At 42.4% G+C, this 8572-nt stretch overlaps 1 protein-coding gene across 2 annotated transcripts in view; it reads right to left on the bottom strand.

The window, feature by feature from the left end:
* Positions 1-8158, bottom strand: part of map3k13 (mitogen-activated protein kinase kinase kinase 13) — a 26418-nt gene extending 18260 nt beyond the window's left edge. The window contains exon 1 of one of the 2 annotated variants that reach the window (XM_030785902.1): positions 8106-8158. The gene's annotated coding sequence lies outside the window, so the exon portion shown is untranslated. Of the gene's footprint in view, positions 1-1751; positions 1854-8105 lie in introns of those variants that run through there. The other variant, XM_030785903.1, reaches the window with a different exon arrangement.
* Between the last annotated feature and the right edge of the window lie 414 nt (positions 8159-8572).

Here is an 8572-nt window from a genome sequence, read left to right on the forward strand (position 1 = left end):
TCTGTGTTTTCCTCCACTTATGGACTGAAAGCACTGCATACAGGGAAACATCACAAAACCCTCTCCATATCTTCAGCTGCTTTAGAAAACAGGGTTCTGATAATGGAGACTTCAGCTAAGAGATACACTACCAAAACAACAGTCATTACAATTAAGATTAGGATTATTGTTATTAGCTTGTAATGTTTACCTTTTGGGAGGCTGGCAGTCCTGTCCCAGGACTAAAAGTCCAGCGTTCAGTAACCAATGGCAATCTCCTCCCTTACAAATGGAGACCAGAGGTCAGCATCAAAACCACCAATTCATGGATGAGATGACGAGAGACTCTACGTATGTATGTACATGTTTGTATTAAAGGCTTACTATGACTATGAGAACAAGGACAGTGAGATTTATCACCAATACATGCCACAAAACACCACAACGCCTCACAGAACCGAGAGTGGCAGCAGGTACTCCATCACTGTTGCCCAGGGGACTTCCCCACATTCAAAACCACGTGTGACCTTCTCATGTTCATTAGACACATATTTTTTCTCAAAAAGGAAACCTTTAGGGAGTGATAAATAATCTAGAGGCTATCAGCTTGAATCTGGAAACTTCATTAACATGTCAAAGTCTATCAAAGAACCACATCCTCTATTAAGTGTTATTTAAATGCATAATGGAGTCCTGCTAATTCTGATATGATAAGATCTTATAAACAGTCTGAGAGTCAGAACAGAGATGGGGGTTCTTGTCTTGCATAAATGTTTTTGTGGGAGGAGGAGGATGTCTTTCTGTCTGTTTTCAGTATTTACAGAGCAGATGTTCTAGGCCAGGTCTTTAGGGGCCAGTTCTCCAGGGAGGGGGGTGCCCCAGCCTCAGAGGGTGGGAAGCGTGTCCAATCTTTAGCCCACAGACACATCCTGGGGGTGGGGGGCACTAGGGCGTTGAGACAAAGAGCTAACATGTCAAAGGCAGCGGCCTGATGCATAAAGTCACCCTTAAAACACAGCGGTCATTTCACACATGGCTACAGCCATTCAGGATGAGATTAAAGAAGCATTGTTAAAGAAAGAGCTTAGAACCACAATCTAAATTCAGATTTTCATTAAGATAGAGAAGAGTCCAGCTGATATAAATACCGGTCATTAAGCCATAACCACAATTCAGATTTCCATACCGGTTAATGACAGGCTGTAAAGTAAAAGCGAATAAGCAATGAGTAATATTGGGAAACGTGTTCTTTCATCTGCTTGCTAGACACTTGCGTTGCTTTTTTATTTAAACGGAAGAGTAGGTCTCTCTCATTTCTAGTTCAGCTCTCTAGGTGCTTTACAGTAATTAGCCTAATCGTATTAATTACAGCTCATACATACATACATCAGATGTTTTAATTACAGTAAATAGGAATCATCCAGAATACCGATGAAAGTTAGTGTATTGTGAGATGAGAAGTACACGGTAAAAACACCATTTACCCACACTTCCACAGAGATTGATGAATTTAGCCACAGTCTGATAAGGGTCCAACATACACCAGCGGTTTTAACACCACCACAGAAAAACACTCCGTCTGAAAACCTCGCCTTAAGGGGCACTATGCCTCATCAAAGTCAAAAAATGAGATGACCGATCTGCCGTTTATTTCCCCGTTACTAGTCTGTTAACCATCTACTAATGAGCAAATACAAAAACGATTCCAAAAGGACAGCAAAGCATTCCATGATATCAAAGGTTTTGAACTTTCATCTCAGATAAAGAGTTACCTTTATGCGGTTATCAAACCATACGCTGTTGCATTCGTCCGAAATAAATCCATTTTATCGGCCCGTCCGCCTTCGACTGTTCATCTCAGAGAGACATTGTAAAGAGAGAAAGTAGGCAGGAGTTTGGTTGAACATTCACTAAGGGTATGGAGTGGCAGTGCGCAACGTTGGAGTACCACAGAGTGTGTGGTGTTTGCTTAGTAAGCTTGTCCTGTTCAGCATTACTACATTACTGATGGGATTCCAAAGGTCAGGTGTTTGAAGAACAAATTTAGCATATTAAAAAAAGAACAACAGATACCGAATGTTTGTAAATCTACAGCGCCGGTTTGAGCGAGACGACTTGCCAAAATAAAGAAGAAGAAGAAGAAGAAGAAAAAAAATAAGAAGATTTGAGCAAGAGTCTGGAACTCTTTTCACTGGCCTTGACGTTTGAGTTTGAAACGTTTTCATTCACGTCAGCGAAGGGTCTTTCCTGAATAAAAACAAAGGGGCAGTGTGCTGTCCATCCACAGTCTACTCTTACTCTCCGACAAATCCTGAAAAAGCCTTCTGGCACATTCTCTATGGTTCAGAAATCACAGTGGTCTGCGGAGTTCTGATATTCTCCTGATTTCCCAGTGTAAACCTGACCCCCCCGTCACTCAGATGGAGGGCTGACATACGCAGTGACCCAGGTGCCCTGCTCCATGCGGGACGGGCCCTGCTGTAAGCCATACTGCTGTGGCTCCATTACACACACTCATTACTATTTTACCACAAGTGGAACACGCATATTGATGGCTCTAGTGTCCCCCACATGAATAAGAGAAAACTAGCATCAGTCCTGGTAGCTTCTTTTTTTTTTTCCCCTCAGGGCATTAAGGTGGTAGAGAGGGTAAGGGGCTCTTTCTCTTTCTCATACTCACAAACCACACAAAACACAAGCTCAACGCGGTTTTACAGACAAACTGAAACTTTGGGGACATTCCAACAACAACAAAAAAGAAAAACGAACTTTGAAGAAAAGGGACCAAACGCTGACTTGGAGGGGGGGTGGGGAGGTGGGGGATTGGGGGATTTCCACGTGTTCCCAAACACATTCTACAACAGTCTCAAAACAAGAAAACTAATGTTTGCATTTAGGTCAGTTATACAGAAACTGGAGTGTACATATGCAGAGAACTCGCTGCACACTAGAAGCTTCTGTGAGATCCAGAAGTTTTACATTCTTCAGGTTTAAGAGTGAGTGACAGGTCCCGTTCAGGCATGCATGAGTGATGGTGGCTGAATGGAGAGGTTGCGACAGTCTATGACAGATAGACAGTTTGAGATTATCACGCCTTCAGATCGGCTCGTCAGGCCTGGATCAGAGCAAGTTACGTAACACAGACACTGGTAACCATTCCCAGGAGGTTCTCTCACGAACTAAGAGTAAACGTCCGAAGGAAAAAAGAAAAACAACGGACGAAATGAAAGAATGCGTGCCCGTGTGTGTGTGTGTGTGTGTGTATGTGTGTGAATGTGTTTGTGTGTGTTTGTACCTGATAATCCCACTCATGCTTTAACAGATTGTATGTGATGCAAAGAATGATGTGTCTTCTGATCTCCAAGGATGTCAGGCAGCTCCAAAGCCTAGTCCATCTCTAATTACGATTCCGCTCCATATCAGAGGACTTACAGACAGACTCATTTCACCTGGGGTGCACCCTGTGAACGTGGACGACTCGCCTGGCGAATAAAAGCGGCTTTAAAACGAGAGTGGAGAGAGAGAGGGGGGCGGGGGGGCGGAGTGAATGCTAATGGGAACAGAAGGGAGGCTAGCCGAGGGAAGAGCGCTGAGGTTACTCTCAGGCATCATTTAAAAGGTGAATATTAAACAGTTATTTTACTTTTGGATATTTAGAGCTGAGGATTATACATTATGTATTTTTTTTAGTATGCTGAACACTGGTCTGACCTGTTGTCCAAGTCCACGGCACCGGTTGCAGAGGAATCTGGGGTTCTCACTGAATGAGGCTGATTCCTAAATAACACACTGCACAATCATCACAACACAGACAATACCCTTCTTAGGGTGTCTCAGAGAACACTGAATTTCCTGCAGTTTTTCTAAGTAATCACTCCCTCAGCGCTTACCAGTATACTGCACTGCACTTGACCAGTATGGGTGTGCGTCCTTCTAAACCCAAGCAGGTTCTGAGAACTGCATGAGGAAGATGAAGGCTGGACCAAATGAGGGTGACAAGCTGCTAGACGACACTGTAGATGATGAAACACCAGTCACGTTTGTGCCAAGATGGTGCAGGTGTAGAGTGGGGTTAGGTGTGGTTATCGGGTGAAGCACCAGGTCATGGGGGAGGGGGAGTAAAAGGGGAAAGGGGGGGAGCCCCAGGTGCCACCACAAGGAGCTGGAGCAGAGCAGTCTTGAGTGATGTGTCTCTCTCTCCCTCTCTCTCTCGGCCATAGCTGGATGACTTGTGACTGTGCTCTGAGACTTTGCTCAGTCACTCGTGTGTGTTAATGTGCTCCCCATGAGATGCTGCAGGCGGACGTAATTATAGAAGCGCTGTCATGGGAAGAGCGGAACAGCAGTGCGTTCACAGCCTTAAACATGCATTTTTTTTCCCCCCACTCAGTTTCAGGGGCTTTGTACACACATGTGCACATACGTTACGACACTGAGATCCGGTCTGCAAACACGCACAACCACGCGCACATGTTAAGCAAATCGAAATTGCCACTGCGAATGAATTTCATCTGCCAAAATACTGACGTACGTACTGCTTGTAAAACTCGATTTTCACTTAAAAAAAAATAAAAAATAAAATGTGGAGATACCACAGTCACGGGCAGGTACTAGTGTGCTTTAAGCTAAAACAATGCCCCAACTATTCTGGTAGTATAACAGTCACACAAGAACTATCTGAGTTTTGGGAGCTTAACCTGGTTCTCTCAGGGTGAAGCCAGAGACACAGCTCCCCCATCATAACAGATCAGGACATCCAAGTATCTGTCCAACACTGCAACAGAACGTTTGACCGGGACGCTGACTCACGAAGGTCACTCATGGTTCTAACAAAGGACAAATAAGTAGAGAGTGTATAAGTGTACACTATCTATGTAAAACAGAGATAACATGAGACCCCATGTGTTATGCAGAGCAGAGACAGCATCATTAGAGAAATGCCACTCAGAGGGAGAGAGCTACGCCAGCTCAAGAAGGCCTGGGGAGAAACACAGAGAGAGAGAGAGAGAGAGAGAGAGAGAGAGAGAGAGAGAGAGAGAGAGAGAGAGAAACACACACACACACATACACACACACAAAGCACGAGAGAGAGAGAGGCATTCAGGCACACAGTGGCCCTTCAGCCTTAGGTTTGCCTTTGTTTGGCTTCTTCCACTCTGGTGAACTTCAGGAGTTGCTCTGCACGCAATGTCACTGAGTGTTACTGGGCTGACTGTATAAAGGTGATTTCTGCTTCTGTGAACATCTACACCAGACACTTACTACACCAAGCCAGTTCCTCACTCAAGAGACAAAACTCTGAAATGTTCAAAAGGTTGAAGTAATGCTGTAAACAAACAAGAGGCATTTTTTTTTCTCTTTATCTTTCTCTCCCTCTACATGGTTCTTCCATGTCAGTAACAAAGGAAAGAAGATAACAGAGGGTTAGTTTCTATGTTACACTTATCTAGATTCATCTTACTGATGTATTCATCAGACACAGAAAACAAACCATAAACAAACACCGAAGCTCCACTTCTGGAAATGTTTCATAACAAAATCCACACATTCACCACTGTAACTGCACCCCTGATGTTACAGTAAAATAAGAACAGAAAAAGAAACCCGGCTGCTTCAAAAAAAACGGGATAAAGCAACGCACAAAAGGTTTCGCCATTATGAAACAAGTAAGCTTATTCAGACTTAACAAAACCTGACAGCCTCTGTTCTGTTACATGCTTACGAAAATAAAAACAACACACACAACAAAAACCCAAAACCCCTCTGATTTCTCTCCAGGGTGAGAGGATTAGCGAGTTGAAAACACTGGTGACAGCACATGTAAATTACATAAATAAAAACCCTCCTGTCCCCACACCAACCCCACACGGCCCACCCCTCTCTATGTCACTTCTGCCAGGGCACATTCTCAAAACTGGGTTCCCTTGACGACCGGACGTGCTGGTTGCCATGCAACTTCGTCATGGCCACATTTACTCACAAAAAAAATGCTTTAAGTGTTAGGAGAAAGAAAAAAAAAAGTGATAAAAACCGACATTATTTTTTTCCCTCCCAAGAAGAAAAAAAAAGCTATCGACTCTTTTTATTGAGAAGCTGCCAGAATGTTGTCTTTATGTCTCTCAAACGTAATTGTCAGAACTGAAAGCCATCATAATGTTAATGTGCTTATAACCCTGAGTGTGCTCTGTTTACATATTAAGTGTACGAAATGGAGATTACATAATGGTCCGATGCTGATTCATATGAGTACAGCATAAGTGTCTGTGGCCATATCTATTTCAGTACACATAAAGTAACTGATATGCATTTTTGGAATGTGTGTATATTATTACATTTAGATGTAAGGTCATTCTGTTATGATTAGACTTATTCTTGTTCCTCCTCTTGCTGTCATAGGACCTGTGTTTGTAATTAACCTGAAAAACTGAGATAAAAAAAGCTCCCATCATACATGTTGTGATCCTCACATTCGATGCACGGCAGGTATCGGGTAACTTTCTGCCATAGTAAAAAAAAAGAAAGAAAGAAAGTAAGAAAACTCATTTGAAGTACAGCCATCAGCTCGTGAGCGAGGAAGCCTGCATTTGCTTGATTGGTGCTTGACCTGTAACTGCACCCTACTCGGCAAAACCAAAGACAGAGAGCGGACAGGCACCTAGTTGTTAACGTCGCACGTGGACACGGTGAAGAAAACCTAACTCAGCAAAATGAGGAGAACACGATCACTCCCATTGCCACAACATCCTGCTCCAGCCAGTCAGGATTTAGGATCGAATGCCTTTAAAAAGTCTAAGAGTCACCAAAATACCAAATAAAGAATGGTGATAAACTGCTTGTGACAAACGAGACAACCACCTTTAACGACGGCTATAATGTGAAGTAGTAAATTATCAGACGAGTAACATCAGCTATCTTTACAAAGGCTTTATCCCCTTGAATTGACCTAACACTGTAATAAAATGCAGTGTGTCTCATCACGCAGGCAGAAGGATTAAACGCCAGCTGTGAGCGGGTTTTATAATGTACCGTACACGGGGTTAATGCTGAGAGCTTCACTCAATGTTTATGGTTTATGCTTAAGTCTCATGAATCACCTGTAGTTTGATCACACAAAATGAGACCTCCACGCATCGAACAAGCTGTAAACATTATGTAAAAACTTTGCTTCAGCGGCCTGTCTGCAACCGATGAGGGAGAATACAAAGAAGTTACGTGCCTTCATTGATAGTGGGGCGGTGCACAGCTATATTGACTCGGATATGCCCTTTACGGTGACAGCGCTTTACGGTGACAGCGCAACGGCGTAAAACTACCTACAAAGTCATAAAAATAAGCAAACCTAGTAATAAACCAACGAGTAGCATTCAGTGTATTCAATGCTTTTTTAACCCTGGTTCAGGTAAGTCAGTACGACAACGTGATAGGAACGTACTAAGATAAAGTGAAGGGACTCAATGTTAATGACGAGACGGAACATGAATTGAGAGCGGTTCACTTGACTTCAGGCGCAAACATTTATTATAAAAACGCCAGATATAAAATTAATCAATATTGTAACACAGGCTATAGATTTAACACACAGGACAGGGCATACACCACCATGCAGCCATTCTACCACAATCTGTGTCTGACACATCCTTGGCAGCAGATCGACTGCCATTAAACTGGAGCAAAGTAAATTACCGTTAGTAATTTAGTTCAAACTAGCCATAAGAAATTCTAGGAAGAGTTCTACAATTAGTGAGTGTATACAGATACATATACATGTACTAGGTGGCTACTAAAACTGCTAATGTAACTGCTACAGAGAGGGGCAGACCGTGGACAATGTATCACACCTCGTACCAAATCAGCATATTTAAGCCTGCATAATGTTTCCTCCACTTTATCTTAAAAAAAGAAATAACAGAAGCACTCAAGGTTATCATATTATTCTTTCTGGGAGAGCACATCAACACCCATAACATCCAAACACGTAGCCACGTCTCCGTGCAATACCGCTCAGCTCTAAAGAGCATGTTATTTTAAAATAAAATACAGAATGATATGAGAGCTGTTTATTAAACTTACATTTTCAAAATATGGTAGAAACGTTTACATTACGAGGGCACAAAATAATGTCCTACCGTTTGATTTCAGCTCAACTGTGGTCGACGCTTCCAACTAATGCCGTCAAATTACTGTAATCCAATGGTTTAATCCGAGTCTTGTGAGTTTTCACGTCACTTCCGTGTTTTCTCAACTACACCTGTAACCTTGCGCGCAGATCACACCGTGATATAAATAGAATGAATGAGATTCACTGTTGTTGTGCCCTGTCTTGGCAATGACGGAGAAACATTTAAATAATTTATCGTTGACGAGAAAATGTAAATAACCTTTGTATCAATATTTTGCTGAATTTAAATGTTTGATTGTGAACTATATATATGTTTTAAATAGTTTATATGCAAATGAGCCGCGACGCGCAGTAAACTGTGACTGGAACGTTCCTATATAAGAATAACTATAAAAGCGATTAAGTTGTGTATGAGCTGCACTTATTTTAATATACATTTGAGCATTTATTTATAGTATGCACTTTACGATTTGT

The sequence above is a fragment of the Chanos chanos genome, chromosome 10 (assembly GCF_902362185.1).
Source record: "Chanos chanos chromosome 10, fChaCha1.1, whole genome shotgun sequence".
Lineage (NCBI taxonomy): Eukaryota > Metazoa > Chordata > Actinopteri > Gonorynchiformes > Chanidae > Chanos > Chanos chanos.